The sequence below is a fragment of the Rana temporaria genome, chromosome 13 (assembly GCF_905171775.1).
Source record: "Rana temporaria chromosome 13, aRanTem1.1, whole genome shotgun sequence".
Classification (NCBI taxonomy): domain Eukaryota; kingdom Metazoa; phylum Chordata; class Amphibia; order Anura; family Ranidae; genus Rana; species Rana temporaria.
The window spans coordinates 116,042,790-116,060,289 of record NC_053501.1 but is presented as its reverse complement, the minus strand read 5'-3'; the positions used below and the strand labels follow the sequence as shown (position 1 = coordinate 116,060,289).

Below are 17,500 nucleotides of genomic sequence, written 5' to 3'. Positions count from 1 at the left end.
GGTGCCCATCAGTACCGCCTATCAGTGTCTATCAATTCTACATATCAGTGTTGCCCATTAGTGCCACCTATCAGTGCCCATCAGTGCCGCTTATTGGTGCCCATCAGTGCTGCCTATCAGTGACCATCAATTCTACATATCAGTGGCTCCTTATCAGTGCCAACTCATCAGTGCCGCCTCATCAGTGCTTGTCAGTGAAGGGGAAAACAAAATTTTATGACAGAAACTAAGAAAAAAAAATTTTTTTTAGTTTGTTTAGCAAAAAATAAAAACCGCAGAGGTGATCAAATACCACCAAAAGAAATCTCTATTTGTGGGAAGAAAAGGATAAAATTTTAGTTTAGGTACAGTGTAGCACGACCGCGCAATTGTCATTCAAAGTGTGACAGCGCTGAAAGCTGAACATTTTCCTGGGCAGGAAGGGGCCAAAGTGCCCGGTATTGAAGGGGTTAAAGGCAAAAAAAATAAAAAATAAAGTATAGACTTCTACATTAAAAGCACATAATACGGTGGCCGCGGCATGGACGTGTGAGGACGTGTCTGTGAGGAGCTCCGTCCGCCCGCCGCATATACAGCACCCGTAGCAGCCGTTCGCTGGATCTCTTTGGCCCGTCACTATGCCAGCTAAATCGCGGAAGACCTCACCGCAACCGCAGCGGTCCACCCGGCACCGATCCGGTTCGCTGGATGTATATTTCTTGGAGCGGGGACACGCGCCTGGGACTTCCAAGATGGCGCCGGCTACCAGGTACAAGGCCCCGCACGCAGCCTCCCCTATTCCCTCACCGCAGCCGCCCTCTCCTACTCCTTCGCTCCAGCCTCCCACCTCCCCTGCCAGCACGGTCTGCTCCCTGCAGCCAGCAGTGCCCCTGAATGAGATGATGGGGGATGCAGACCTCAGAGCACACATTCTGGCCCTCCCCACGAAAGCAGACTTGGAACTGTTTGCTGGCAGGGTCGAGAAGGCCCTCAGGCAGGACATTGAGGCCTTGCAGGCGGACACTGCGCATATTGGGGGTAGATTAGAGGACCTGGAGGCACAGTGGGATGTGGTTACCCCGGCTCTACAGTCTCTCCATGAACACTGCAAGAGGCAGGACCGCAGGATCGAGGCCCTTATTGACCAAATGGATGACTTCGAAAACAGAAGCCGCAGGGTTAATATACGTATCAGGGGCTTGCCTGAAGCCACCGGCCCCAGGGACATTGTTCCTTCATTACAGGGCCTCTTTAAGCAGGTACTTGGCCGAGATGCTCCTGATCGCATTGAGATTGATCGGGCACATAGGGCGTTGCGCCCACCGTCGGATGACCCTGATAAACCACGGGACATAATATGCAAGCTGCATAAATATTCCTTGAAGGAGAGCATAATGGCCCATGTCCGAGGTGTACGCCAGGTGGACTTTGATGGAGCGCAGGTGTCCTTTTTCCCGGACATCTCAAGACGCACCCTGATGCAACGCCGGGCTTTGAAGCCGTTACTGGCAGCCCTACAGGATGCTCAGTTGCCTTACAGATGGGGCTTCCCTTTCCAGCTCTCCGTGACTAAAGATGGACGCCAAGTTGTGCTACGCACCGTGGATGATCTGCCACAATTCTTACAGAAACTGGGCCTCCCTGCCATCGAGGTTCCGGATTGGAAGACTGCTCCAGAGATCCCCATGCCCATGCAATCACAACCTTGGCGCATGGCCCGCCGTAAGGGTCGCAACAGACGTCGCCCCCGGGTGGATCCCCCCCAGGAGGACCTGGCTCTTCAGCCCTCAACTCCCCCCCAGAGGGGAACCTGAAGAGCCCATTGATTCTTGGTTGGCTGTGAACTGTCTACCAGGGCTTTCCTTCCCCTCTCCTTTTTTTTTTCTATTCTTTTATGTACGCTCAAGTTGAAGGCACTGTTATTATTACCTCACTGTATTTGGCTGGTTTTAGTACTTCTAAAGCTGCTTCGGTAATCGTTTAAATTAGGCAGATGCGCCCTTGTGGCTGCTATGCCACTCTAGTGATATGTGGCGGGCTCGCTCCCTATGGACGGGCTCGCACCTCATGTTGCGCTTCTTCCCCCACGTAGGCCGACTCCACGGAGTCATGTCCCATGTTTGGGATTCTGGGTTGCTCGCTGACCTTCTCCTTTCGCAGGTTTACTTGCTGGGTGGAGGTCCCCGACCAACCAGACTTGGATGCCTCGGGAGGTCTTTAAACCGTCTCCCTTATGGAGGCTATTATTTGTTCCGTTTTGTTTTGCCGTTGTTTCTTTTGTTTTTCATGACTTTTTTTTTTCTTTTGTCTTTAATGTTTTTCTCGGTACCCATTGCATCCCGGTCCAAATGGCTGCAGGTCTCTCACCCCTCCTGGCTAAGGGGGGCTCCCCAAAAATTTACCCTATGGCTTCCTTGAAGGTGGTTTCCTACAACGTCCGTGGGCTCGGTTCCCCCAACAAACGCAGTAAGTTGTGGCTCGAGACTAAACGCCTGGGGGCACACATTCTTTTTTTGCAGGAGACGCACTTTCGCACTGACTCGGTCCCCCGCCTACCCACACACCTCTACTCCCAATGGTTTCTTAGCAACTCGACCCGCTCCAAATCTAGTGGGGTTGCTATAGCTATACACAGGTCCTGCCCTTTTGTTTTGTCCGATCAATTGACGGACCCACATGGTAGATTTGTTTTTATTAAGGGGAACATCCTGGGTCGTAAGTTTACTTTTGCAACCGTGTATGCACCGAATTCGGGTCAGCTCACCTTCCTGGACTCCCTTCTGGACTCCCTTTCCCATTTCCGGGAAGGTCAGCTGATTTTAGGGGGGGATTTTAATGTCAGCCCTGATCCAGAAATGGATACGTCCTCGGGGCACTCTGCCCACTCATTTGCTTTCCTAAAACGTTTTAGGAAGACCCTACAAGCCTACCATCTTGTGGATTGCTGGAGAACACTCCACCCGAGGGTAAAAGATTTTAGTTATTATTCGGCAACCCACGCTGTGTATACCCGGATAGACCTACTGCTGATGGACCAGTACACCCTGGACTCGCTGTCCGGCGCGTCGATTGGTTCCATCACCATGTCGGATCACGCCCCGATTTCCTTATCTGTACACCCACTGGTTTCAGGTGCTAGGTCCTGGACCTGGCGCCTAAATGAAAATATTTTGGACGACGCCGTTGCCCTCAAAAGCACCTCCGACGTTATCACCTGTTACTTCTCAGAAAATGCCTCGGCTGAGGTAGGGGCGGCATCGGTTTGGGAGGGGCACAAGGCGGTTGTACGGGGGGAGCTTATATCCCAGGGAGCGCGTCTGAAAAAGGTGCGGGAGGGAGACCTTCAATCCCTGCTGCGGAAAATACAAATCGCGGAGGTCGCGCATAAGAGACGCTTAACGCCGGAGCTGTTGGCCAACCTTGAAGCCCTCCGCGTGGAGCTAGCTACTTTACTTGACACCCGTATACGTGATCGTCTGCGTCGTGTGTCATATAAATTTTACGAATATGGTAACAAGTGTGGGCGTCTCCTTGCCAGAGCTCTGAGGAGGCAACGCGATTCGGGCCATGTACATAAGCTCCAAATAGGGACGGGTCCCCCAGTGGTTCACCCCTCTAAAATTGCGGCCGTTTTTAAGGACTATTATGCCCGACTGTATCAGCTGCCTGCCACACTCCCGGGTCTAACTGAAACGCAGAAGCAGGACCGTATCCGCGAGTATCTGGCGGAGGCCCATGTCCCCCGACTCCCCCTCGAAACATGTAAGGTTCTAGAGTCTCCGATCACCTCGGAGGAGCTGGAAATCGTTGTAAAAAACCTACCGTCGGGGAAAAGCCCTGGCCCTGATGGCTACACAAATGCCTACTACCGTGTTTTTCTCCCCCTGATCTCGGGCCACATGTGCACTTACTTTAACGCGCTGGCCGCAGGCACCCCTATGCCTAAGGAGGGCCTGCTAGCCCATATTTCAGTGCTGCCCAAGGAGGGGAAGGATTGCATGGTTCCGGGTAATTACAGACCGATCTCGCTCTTAAATACCGATATTAAAATTCTAGCGAAAATTTTAGCGAACCGCTTGCAACCCCTTCTTCCCTCTCTTGTTCACGCCGATCAAACGGGGTTTATTGCTGGTCGAGAAGCGCGGGATAATTCGAATAGGGCCATTCAGCTGATCCAGTGGGTACAAATGCAGACGGACCATCCACCCTGTCTCCTCCTGTCCACGGATGCCGAGAAGGCTTTTGACAGGGTGGATTGGACATATCTGCGGGCGGTGCTGTCTAAATTGGGACTCGGGCCGAAAATGCTTTCTTGGGTCTCCTCCTTGTATAGTAAGCCAGAGGCTCGGGTTAGGGTAAACGGTACTCTTTCTGACCCTTTCCCTATTGGGAATGGGACGAGACAGGGCTGCCCACTGTCGCCCCTTATTTTTGCCCTCACCCTGGAGCCTCTGCTTAGTAAGATACGTTCTAACCCTGATATTAGGGGTTTTTGCGTTGGATCTCAGGAACATAAGCTCTCTGCCTACGCGGATGATGTCCTCTTTTATGTAGCGAACCCCCTGCTTTCCCTGCCCAATATTATGATGGAACTTCGGACTTTTGGCTCCATTTCTAACTTCAAAATTAACTTTGCGAAGTCCGAAATTCTATCGTTAAAGGTCCCGTCGGATCTGCGTACACGGTTGCAATCCTCCTTCCCCTTTACATGGTGTCCCACCCACATGAAATATTTGGGGGTATACCTCACCCCCCTTTACTCTCAATTATATTCTAGTAATTACGTCCATTTGCTTTCCACCATTAAGGCGGACTTACACCGTTGGGACAGGGAGGTATTCTCGTGGATGGGCCGAGTCAGTGTGTTAAAGATGAATGTGCTTCCTCGCATTTTGTTTTTCCTCCAAATGGTGCCTATCTCTTTGCCTAGGTCTTTTTTCTTGAGCCTTAACAGTGCGTTTCTCCGATACATCTGGCAGGGTAGAAGTCCCCGTCTAGCTCTCCGTATTTTGCAGAGGCCCAAACGACTAGGAGGTATGGGTGTCCCTGACATTCGCAAGTATTACGAAGCTATTGCCCTTCAGAGAATTTTAGACTGGCACCATGGAGTGTCCTCTAAGAAATGGGTCCCTTTGGAAAAATTTATGGCAGGCCGTAACCTATCCCATGCCCCTTGGCTTCCCCACTCACAAAGGGGTCTGTCGTCCCATGTTTCCCTAATGTCCACTCACGCCCTGAAATTATGGGATGCTATGAATAAGACGGGAGACCTTGCCCCCCCTTTTTCCCCTCTGGCACCTCTAGGGGGCTTCCCCTGGTTTCTACCGGGGGAACATCCGTCCTTTTTGCGCTCCTGGACAGCGGACGGCGAACTGCGTTGTGGCAGGTTTTTCCAAGATCGGGGCCTACTCTCCCTGGGGGAACTTAGGGCCCAATATGGGGGGTTTCCAATGGATAGCTGGAGGCATGGGCAGCTTCATCATTTTGCACAGGGCCTGCCCCATACCATACGCTCCCCCACATCTGCTACCCCTTTTGAGAAGCTCTGTATGTCCTCTTCCCCTGTCCCCCATGCTATATCTATACTTTATGGTCTCTTGCAGGACCGGAGTTCTCGTGGGAGACCTGCTTACATCCGGGAGTGGGAGAGAGATTTGCAGCATACGTTTACTGATAACCAGCTCAGCCAGTTGTACCGTCTCACACATTCTAGCTCAGTGGACACGAAAATGCAGGAAAACGGGTATAAGGTTTTGACCAGATGGTACAGGGTACCCACTAGACTTAAGCAGATCTACCCAATGACCTCAGATTCCTGTTGGCGGGACTGCGGTCATAGGGGCACTTTTCTACACATCTGGTGGGAATGCCCTAAGTTGCGCTCATTTTGGCTGGATATTAGGTCTCAAGTCAATTCCATCCTTGATGTGGACCTGCCAGACTCCCCGATGAATTTCCTCCTGCATGTTCCCGCCGTCCCCCTTGGCCTGTACCGAAAATCAGTGCTACCGCACCTTTTGAATGCGGCTAGGAGACTGATTCCTATTTTCTGGAAGACCAGCCGGGTCCCGTCCCGTTTGGACTGGATTCGGATGGTGAATAATGTCAGGTCGGCGGAGGAGTGGATGGCGAGGCATAGGGACGAATACGACAAATGGTACGGGATCTGGGCTACCTGGCTGCACTATGTGGGGGAGGGGGAGGGAGACACAGCTATACCTCTCACGCCTTAACTCCAGGTAGATGAGGGACGGTGACTGGGTCTGTTTCCCTTTTCCCTCTCTTCCCTCCCTGTACTCTTCCCCAAGAAACCACTGTGTATGTGACCATATCTGTTGCTGGACTGTTTGGATGCTTATGGGTACGTCCTCTCTTTAATTTTTTGTTCTTGTTTTCTGATTCTTATTATGTTCCTGTTGCTACTTGCCGGCCTGACCAAGATGATCTACCTTTTCTTTTATGGGCCCTTGCACATGGCGGACTATTTAGGGACAACTTCAAGTTGTTTTGGTTTATATGTTATTTAACCTTGCAAGTGTAACCTTCGTCCTTATTATTTGGTCTGCGAGGTGTTCGACTGGGCCCTCGGTTCATTTGTATTTTCTGATTGTATGGTTGGACGGCATTGTATACACCCTCTTCGTCCTTTTATATTTTTCTATTTTTTGCTTTGCTGTTGTATAATGAAAAAAAAAAAAAAAAATCTCTTTATGGATAAATAAAGATTATATAAAAAAAAAGCACATAATACATAAAACTGATGACAACATACAACATGTAACCTGTAGAGATTTCATACATCGGCTATTTCTGGAGCCATCTACCTGGAGTTCCATTCTTCTCATCATTGGAATATCTCCGGAGACTTGGATTTATTTTTCTTCCTATATATTAACACAATGATTAAATAACATCTAAAAAAAAAAGAATAAAAGAAGTCCACGTCCCTTTAAAATGCCGTCTTTCATCTGTTTTCCAAGGAAATGTTTTTGCGATACTCTTTGTGACTGCGGCTCTTGTTTATGGAAAGTCCGGGAGATCTCTGGGGTTCTGGGTCTGTTGTGTTCCTATCTTCGGATTGCTTTGTATATAATAAAAAACTAAACTTGGCTTTCAGCTCCAGAACTTTGTGTTCCCACCTCAGAAGACTTCTGTCAGAAGGAGGATCCCGCTGTGGAGAAGACAAAGTCTAGTCGGTTTGATATGAAATATTTTGTATGAAGGGTTTGTTGTCCCACCAGCAGGGCTCCGAAATCTCCAAAAATCGAGGTCTTTGAAGGCTTCTGGAAGCGGAAGGAGAAGCTCTGGTGGTCCAGAGTCAGAGATAACGGCAATTGTACGAGATCGAAACGCAACCTTCGCCCCGTTCCTCCACACCCGGGATGATTTGGCCATGACCTAAAGTCAGGACCAGTCAGCAGAAGAGAAACTATAAGTGCCGGTTCACACTACAGCGACATGAAAGTCAGCACAACTTTGCGAGGCAACATCGAGGCAACTTCAAGGCAACATCGAGGCAACATCGAGGCAACATCGAGGCAACATCGAGGCAACATCGAGGCAACATCGAGGCAACTTCGAGGAAACATCTCGAGGAAACTTCGAGGCAACATCGAGGCAACATATCGAGGCAACATCGGCCCAGATTCAAAGAGATCTGCGCTATATTTGCGGAGGCGCAGGGCAACAATTTTGCCCTGCGCCCCCGCAAATATTTTGCGCTGCCCTCGATTCACGGAGCAGTAGCTCCGTGAACTGCGAGGGCGCGCCGGCAAATTTGCCCGGCGTAAGCGCGCGCAAGTTAAATGATCCCGCCGGTGGGCGGGAATCATTTAAATTAGGCGCGCTCCCGCGCCGAGCATACAGCGCATGCTCCGTCGGGAATCTTTCCCGACGTGCATTGCGGCAAATGACGTCGCAAGGACGTCATTTGCTTCAAAGTGAACGTGACGAAACCCGACGTACGCAAACTACGTAATTTGCGTACGCAGGGCTCGCGCAACGTTGTGAATCGGTGTTAGTATGCAATTTGCATACTATACGCTGATCACAATGGGAGCGCCCCCTAGCGGCCAACGCAAGAATGCAGCCTAAAATCTGCGTGGCGTAAGAGCCTTATGCCGCGCAGATTTTAGGCTGCAGTCGGCGTAGCGATGTTCCTGAATCAGGAGCATTCGCTACGCCAGAGCAAGTAAGCAATTGCGCTGTGTAACCTATGGTTACACAGGCGCAATTGCTTCTTGAATCTGGCCCATCGAGGCAACTTCGAGGCAACTTCAAGTCGCCTCCAGGACAGGCAACTTTGCCAGTGGCCAATCAAACACTAATCAGCTCTGTGGGAGGGAGGGGTTTGCCTGAGAAAACTATTTTCTCTTCCTGTAAAGTTGCTTCAGTTAAGACACTGATCCGACTTTGGAGGCGACTTCTTACCACGTGATCAGCTGTGACCAATCACAGCTGATCATCGCGTAAAACAGGAAGTGCCGGTAAACGGCATTTCTCGCTTCATGCTAACAGGGAAAGCCAATTGGCGGCTCTCCCTGTCAGAGGGGGGGGGGCGGCGGTTCTGTGCTGATAATCAGCACATTGATTATCTGCACAGCCCCCTCAAATGTAAAAACGACATGCCCAGACAGTGCCTAGAAAAAAAAAGCAAGTGCCAATCCCGGCCCACCACAGTGCCAGTCAGTGCCCAGCAGTAACACCTGTCAGTACCTCATCATCAGTGCTGCCCAACAGTGCGGCATATCAGTGCCCATCAGTGCAGCATATCAGTGCTACCTATCAGTGCTCCTCAATTCTACATATCAGTGCCTCCTCATCAGTGCCCATTAGTGACACTTTATCAGTGCCAACTCAACAGTGCCCATGAGTCCTTCCTCATCAGTGCCCATGAGTCCTTCCTCATCAGTGCCCATGAGTCCTGCCTCATCAGTGCCCATGAGTCCTTCCTCATCAGTGCCCATGAGTCCTGCCTCATCAGTGCCCATGAGTCCTGCCTCATCAGTGCCCATGAGTCCTGCCTCATCAGTGCCCATGAGTCCTGCCTCATCAGTGCCCGCCAGTGAAGGGGAAAACAAAATTTTATGATAGAAACTTAAAAAAAAAAAAAAAAAAATCCCAAATTTGGGTCTTTTTTAGTTTAGCAAAAAATAAAACCCGCAGAGGTGATCAAATACCACCAAAAGAAACATTTTTTTTTTTTTTTGTGGGAAGAGAATTATAAAAATTTAGGTTGGGTACAGTGTTGTATGACCGTGTAATTGTCATTCAAAGTGCGACAGCGCTGAAAGCTGAAAATTGTCCTGGGCGGGGGGGGGGGGGGGGGGGGGTGACAGTGGCCGGTATTGAAGGGGTTAAGGTGGAGGACGGGAAGGTTGGGCGATGTGGGGAGAATCTCCCGGATTGCGTTCTGCAGCCCGGACTCGGGCCTTTCACAGGAAAGATTTGTGGAAGTTGGCGTCCCCCCCCCCTCCCCCGCTGCAGAGATGGCGGCCCGGGTTCCCTTGGCGATGTCTCTCGGCGCAGGAACGCTGAATATTAATGAGATTTGAGGACCGAGGCGGCTGGAGGGTCTCAGTCTCCTCTGGAGATCCGAATCCTTTTATCCTTTCCCGGGATTAAAGAGGACCGGTCACGTGTTTGTATTTCACAAATAATCGTATTACCGCGCATTCCTGGAGCCCTCACAGGACTGACACCGCTACTGGAGGAACCAGACTCAGCAAGGTTGGCAGCCGACCAATCAGAAATGGAAAAGTCTCTTACAAAGTTTATTGTACCAATATATTTCCAAGGGCCAATCATAATGCGTGTACATTCGTTCTGTGCAAATGTCATTCCATCGTTAGAAATAGTGGCATAATACACCTTTATGGCCACTAGATGGAGCCGACAATCATACCATTTCTTTTCTATAACCAACAGCGCCTTTTAGTGGTTCTAATGTATCGTTTTACTGATTTACTCTACTCTGCATGAATGAATAACATTCGTTTCTGCCCCTCGGACACACAGAAAGTGCAGTTTTCACAGAATGATTAACCACTTGCCACGTCACCTGCCACAAGTTTCGGATTGTCCCTTGCCACCAGATGCAGATTGTCACTTGCCACAAGTTGAGGATTGTCACTTGCCTGCCACCAGATGCAGATTGTCACTTGTCTGCCACAAGTTGCGGATTGTCACTTGCCATGTCACCTGCCACAAGTTGCGGATTGTCACTTGTCTGCCAGAAGTTGCGGATTGTCACTTGTCTGCCAGAAGTTGCGGATTGTCACTTGTCTGCCAGAAGTTGCGGATTGTCACTTGTCTGCCAGAAGTTGCGGATTGTCACTTGCCATGTCACCTGCCACAAGTTGCGGATTGTCACTTGTCTGCCAGAAGTTGCGGATTGTCACTTGTCTGCCAGAAGTTGCGGATTGTCACTTGTCTGCCAGAAGTTGCGGATTGTCACTTGTCTGCCAGAAGTTGCGGATTGTCACAAGTTGCGGATTGTCACTTGCCTGCCACCAGATGCAGATTGTCACTTGTCTGCCACCAGATGCAGATTGTCACTTGCCTGCCACCAGATGCAGATTGTCACTTGCCTGCCACCAGATGCAGATTGTCACTTGCCTGCCACCAGATGCAGATTGTCACTTGCCACGTCACCTGCCACAAGTTGCGGAATGTCACTTGCCACGTCACCTGCCACATGTTGCGGAATGTCACTTGCCTGCCAGAAGTTGCGGATTGTCACCTGCCACAAGCTGTCACCCCCCCCCCCGGCCGCCGGCTTGTTGATTGGCCAGCCGCCCGCTCACCCACAGAGCCGACCAGCTGACCGCCCACTCTCTGACTCTGATTTGCCGCCCGCCCACACACCAAGGCACCCGGCAGCTCACGCTGTCACCCGCCCGTGGAGCCCGAAGTTCCGCAACGAACACTAATTTCTCAGGGGGGTGGCAATTGCCCCGTTGCCCCCCCTGGATGTCCTTAAAGCACTACACTTGAGCGCTTTACAGTTGGTGGAGAATGCGGGCACAGCAGTCCGAGATCCCTGCAATCAAGTAAGATCATTTGTTTATATGAACTGTGTGTGTTAGCGCTCCAGACTGTGAGAACCCGCAAGAGAAAACAACGTCCCAGCATTGATCTCCACACCCGCACTCGTCTCCACACCCGCACTCGTCTCCACACCCGCACTCGTCTCCACACCCGCACTCATCTCCACACCCGCACTCATCTCCACACACGCACTTATCTCCACACACGCACTCATCTCTACACCCGCACTCATCTCCACACACGCACTCATCTCCACACACGCACTCATCTCCACACACGCACTTATCTCCACACACGCACTCATCTCTACACCCGCACTCATCTCCACACACGCACTCGTCTCCACACCCGCACTCGTCTCCACACCCGCACTCGTCTCCACACCCGCATTCAGGGCTGTCTTAATAGCATCATGGGCCCCTGGGCAAAGTACTGCACTGGGGCCCCACCATCTTGCCCCAATTTACACACCTACTTTCAAGAAATAAAGTATAAATAGTTGATAGAATTAAACATATATTCATTGGTACTTTCAATAAAATCGATTTTACAAAATGAAAATATTCCATAAATCAAAGTCTAGTCAACACAAAGGGCACAGTACAGGGGGAATGCAGAGGGGCATAGTACGGGGGGGGGGGGGGGGGTGGAGAAGGGCACAACACTGGGATCAGGAGGGCACAGTACGGGGGGGGTCAGAAGGGCACAGCACTGGGATAAGGAGGGCACAGTACAGGAGGGATACAGAAGGGCACAGTACAGGGGGGGGCAGGAGGGCACAATACTGCGATCAGGAGGGCACAGTACGGGGGGGTCAGAAGGGCACAACACTGGGATCAGGAGGGCACAGTATAGGGGGAATGCAGAAGGGCACAGTACAGGAGGGGGGGGGGGCAGAAAAGCACAACACTGGGATTAGGAGGGCACAGTATAGGGGGAATGCAGAAGGGCACAACACTGGGATCAGGAGAAAACAGTATAGGGGGATGCAGAAGGGCACAGTACGGGGGGGGGGGGAGAAGGGCACAACACTGGGATCAGGAGGGCACAGTATAGGGGGAATGCAGAAGGGCACAGTACAGTGGGGGGGGGGGCAGAAGGGCACAACACTGGGATCAGGAGGGCACAGTATAGGGGGAATGCAGAGGGGCACAGTACAGGAGGGATACAGAAGGGCACAGTATAGGGGGGGGCAGGAGGGCAAAATACTGGGATCAGGAGGGCACAGTATGGGGGGGGGTCAGAAGGGCATAACACTGGGATCAGGAGGGCACAGTATAGGGGGAATGCAGAGGGGCACAGTACAGGAGGGATACAGAAGGGGACAGTATGGGGGGGGGGCAGGAGGGCAAAATACTGGGATCAGGAGGGCACAGTATGGGGGGGGGGGTCAGAAGGGCACAACACTGGGATCAGGAGGGCACAGTATAGGGGGAATGCAGAAGGGCACAGTACAGGAGGGATGCAGAGGAGCACAGTACAGGAGGGGGCAGGAGGGCACAGTATGGGGGGGGCAGAAGGGCACAACACTGGGATCAGGAGGGCACAGTAAAGGGGGAATGCAGAAGGACACAACACTGGGATCAGGATAAAACAGTATAGGGGGATGCAGAAGGGCACAGTACAGGGGGGGGGGGCAGGAGGGCACAATACTGGGATCAGGAGGGCACAGTATGGGGGTGGGGGTCAGAAGGGGAATGCAGAAGGGCACAGTGCAGTGGGGGGGTGGTCAGAAGGGCACAAACACTGGGATCAGGAGGGCACAGTATAGGGGGAATGCAGAAGGGCACAGTACAGTGGGGGGGGTGGTCAGAAGGGCACAATACTGGGATCAGGAGGGCACAGTATAGGGGGAATGCAGAAGGGCACAGTACAGTGGGGGGGTGGTCAGAAGGGCACAATACTGGGATCAGGAGGGCACAGTATAGGTTCTGGGACGCTTCCTGGGACACGACCCTATCGGGACAGTTTAGTAAAAAGCATGACTGTCCCAGCAAATCCGGGACAGTTGGCAAGTATGATCTAATGCAAGATTATTGTGGCCAGGCATGCCCTTGCATTAAGTGGCCCTGCTCACATTGATAGAAGCTGCGTGCTCCTGGCTGTCAATGCCTATAGTTAAGAACAGATGCTGATTGGCCTGACTGCCCGCTGAGTCGGCATAACCTTCTCCAAGGTCTCAGCAGAAAACAAAGTACATTAGGAAATATCACAACCTTCTTCATGATGAAAAGATCACACTAATGAGCGAGTCGCGGATCATTAATTGATAAGGATCAGCCCCCATATCTCAGCGCAGAAATGCCACGCGGCGAAATCGGATCGCCTGGGAGACCCACATCCGCCCCCCCCCCAGAGGTCTTATCACCGACGGGAATATCTACCTTCTCCCACCGACCGCGGAATGCTGATGATGTGTGTGAATTTATACAAAGTCCTTCGGGAATTTATCCGAGAAATCGAATTTATATGTTGGTAAAATATGGATCGGATTCCTCCACAAGGCTCTCTAAAATATCCAGCGGAATGGAAGTCGTCTTTATGCCGCCAAGTGCTGGGCTACGGGAATATAGAGATGGCGACATTCGCACTTTATTCTTCTCGCCCTCCACCGACATATGGGCCCGGATTCAGGTACGACTTGCGCATTATTTGCGGAGGCACAGGGCAACGATTTTGCCCTGCGCCCCCGCAAATAATTTGCGCTGCCCTCGATTCACGGAGCAGTAGCTCCGTAAATTGCGAGGGCGCGCCGGCAAAATTGCCCGGCGTAAGCGCGCGCAATGTAAATGATCCCGCCGGGGGCGGGAATCATTTAAATTAGGCGCGCTCCCGCGCCGAGCGTACAGCGCATGCTCCGTCGGGAAACTTTCCCGACGTGCATTGCGGCAAATGACGTCGCAAGGATGTCATTTGCTTCAAAGTGAACGTGAATGGCGTCCAGCGCCATTCACGATTCACTTACGCAAACGACGTAAAATTCGAACGTCGCGACGCGGGAACGCCGGGTATCCTATAGCATTGGCTGCGCCTGCTATTAGGATGTGTAACCTTACGCGAAACCCGACTTACGCAAACTACATAATTTGCGTACGCAGGGCTCGCGCAACGTTGTGAATCAGTGTTAGTATGCAATTTGCATACTATACACAGATCACAATGGGAGCGCCCCCTAGCGGTCATCGCTAGAATGCAGCCGAAAATCTGCGTGGCATAAGAGCCTTATGCCACGCAGATTTTAGGCTGCAGTCGGCGTAACGAGTTCTCTGAATCAGGAGAACTCGTTACGCCGGCGCAAGTCAGCAATTGCGCTGCGCAATTGCTACCTGAATCTGGGCCACTGATTTTATGCTGCACCACCCTCCTCTGACCAGCAGGGGGAGAGCTAAAGCCTTGCAAGCCCATAGACTTGAATGTTGGGAGTTGTAGTTTGAGATGGTAGCCATATAGGGCCAGATCCACAAAAACGGGCGTAGCGCATCTCATATGCGCTACGCCGCCGTAAATCAGAGTGGCTCCTAGGGTATCCACAAAGAACTTGCTCCCATATGCGGGCCGGCGTAACGTAAATCTGCCGGCGTAAGCCCGCGTAATTCAAAGCAGGCTTGGAGTGGGCGTGTTGTATGGTAATCTGGTATGACCCCACGTAATTGTTGCTTTTTGGGACGTATCCCAGTGCGCATGCGCGAAATCACGTCGCAAATAGTCAATGCTTTCGACGTGAACGTAACTTACGCAAAGCCCTATTCGCGGACGATTTACGCAAACGGCGGAAAATTCGACGCTGTCCCGACGTCCATACCTAACATTGCGTACACCTCATAGAGGCAGAGGTAGCGTTACGCCAAAAAAAGCCTTACGTAAACGACGTAAAAAAAATGCGCCAGGCGGACGTACGTTTGAGAATCGGCGTATCTAGCTAATTTGCATACTCTACGTGGAAATCAACGGAAGCGCCACCTAGCGGCCAGCGTAAATATGCACCTAAGATCCGACGGCGTACGTCAGTCAGATCTAGCCCACATTTAGGCGTATCTTGTTTTGTGGATACAAAACGGCGCATCGTAGAACTTACGCGGCGTATGAATATATACGCCGCCGTAAGTTCTTTGTAGATCTGGCCCATAATGTCTACACTATAATGGTTACCCCACATATTCCAATATGTAGGAGGAGGAGTGGAGAGATGATTTTTATTAAACTGCCCGGAAAAGTTCTTCCACTTGGCACGGAGGGCGTTAGAGAGAGCACGTTCTGTATGAATACTCATCTGCCAGCGGGAGACCCACACCTCCCAACATTTTGAGATGGGAACGAGACACCTACTAGTAGGCGTATGTAGGCATAGGACACGCCCCCTGCCACACCCCCTTAACCACTTAAGGGCTGCCGCCCGACGATATACGTCGACAAAATGGCACGTCTGGGCACAAGGGCGTACATGTACGTCCCCTTTAAGATCCCAGCGCTCGCGACCCAGTCCTCTTCTCCGTGATCAGGGACAGTTGGGAGCTATGGAGACCCAGACCAGTGGACGGGGCCGATCCTACGGTCACAGGCGCCTGGGTGCTGAAATATTTCTGGCGCCCCCCACATGGGTGTGGTCATTTAACTGACTCCTCCCCTTTACAAATGTTTCTATGGCAATGACTCAACCACAGAGATGCTCCCCCACGAGATCTTCATTACCCTGGGATCCTTATATGATCTCCTAACAATAAACAAAATACAGGAAGAGAAGCGGAGTACTTTATGCAGACATAGTACAAGAGATGGTCAGAGACTGCAGACACAGTACAAGAGATGGTCAGAGACTGCAGACATAGTACAAGAGATGGTCAGAGACTGCAGACATAGTACAGGAGATGGTCAGAGACTGCAGACACAGTACAGGAGATGGTCAGAGACTGCAGACACAGTACAGGAGATGGTCAGAGACTGCAGACACAGTACAGGAGATGGTCAGAGACTGCAGACACAGTACAGGAGATGGTCAGAGACTGCAGACACAGTACAAGAGATGGTCAGAGACTGCAGACATAGTACAAGAGATGGTCAGAGACTGCAGACACAGTACAAGAGATGGTCAGAGACTGCAGACACAGTACAGGAGATGTCAGAGACTGCAGACACAGTACAGGAGATGGTCAGAGACTGCAGACACAGTACAGGAGATGGTCAGAGACTGCAGACACAGTACAGGAGATGGTCAGAGACTGCAGACACAGTACAGGAGATGGTCAGAGACTGCAGACACAGTACAGGAGATGGTCAGAGACTGCAGACACAGTACAGGAGATGGTCAGAGACTGCAGACACAGTACAGGAGATGGTCAGAGACTGCAGACACAGTACAGGAGATGGTCAGAGACTGCAGACACAGTACAGGAGATGGTCAGAGACTGCAGACACAGTACAGGAGATGGTCAGAGACTGCAGACACAGTACAGGAGATGGTCAGAGACTGCAGACACAGTACAGGAGATGGTCAGAGACTGCAGACACAGTACAGGAGACGGTCAGAGACTGCAGACATAGTACAGGAGATGGTCAGAGACTGCAGACATAGTACAGGAGATGGTCAGAGACTGCAGACATAGTACAGGAGATGGTCAGAGACTGCAGACATAGTACAGGAGATGGTCAGAGACTGCAGACACAGTAAAAGAGATGGTCAGAGACTGCAGACATAGTACAAGAGATGGTCAGAGACTGCAGACACAGTACAGGAGACGGTCAGAGACTGCAGACACACTACAGGAGACGGTCAGAGACTGCAGACATACTACAGGAGATGGTCAGAGACTGCAGACATACTACAGGAGATGGTCAGAGACTGCAGACATACTACAGGAGATGGTCAGAGACTGCAGACATAGTACAGGAGACGGTCAGAGACTGAAAGGGAGCGGTGATCAGCCCCCCACCCAAACACCCCCCCCCCCGGGAGACGGGTGGTGCTGATCAGCCCCCCCACCCCGAGAGACGGATGGCGGTGATCAGCCCCCCGAGAGATGGATGGTGCTGATCAGCCCCCCCCGGAAGATGGACGGCGGCTATTCCCTGTGAATGATGCCTTACCTGGAGACAGGAGGGGGAAGGAAGAGCCGGGGCCCCGCCCTGACCAATTCTCTCGGTGAGCACACAGGAAGACATTCTCCTTCCAGCCACACAGGAACAGGAAGTGTGTCCTGAGAGGTCATAAGACTCCCCGGCCAATCGGGGCTTCCTGATGGGCCAGAAGGAAGACAATAATGAATATTCATTCGCTGTCGTCACTGCGCCTCGAGCCCGCCCCTTTTTTGAAGCCTATTAGATCCTCAGGCTCTAATCATGTGCTTAACCACTTCAGCCACGGACCAATTGGCTGCCCAAAGACCGGCCCACTTTTTTCTACGATTCGGCACTGCGTCGCTTGAACTGACAATTGCGCGGTCGTGCGACGTGGCTCCCAAACAGAATTGGCGTCCTT

The 17,500-nt window shown here is 51.6% G+C and overlaps 1 protein-coding gene across 1 annotated transcript in view; it reads right to left on the bottom strand.

Moving 5' to 3' along the window:
- The window catches only part of LOC120920592 (NACHT, LRR and PYD domains-containing protein 3-like), a 57,065-nt gene extending 39,851 nt beyond the window's left edge, over positions 1-17,214 (bottom strand). The window contains exon 1 of the mRNA XM_040332752.1: positions 17,110-17,214. The gene's annotated coding sequence lies outside the window, so the exon portion shown is untranslated. The remainder of the gene's footprint in view (positions 1-17,109) is intronic.
- Positions 17,215-17,500: the final 286 nt, after the last annotated feature.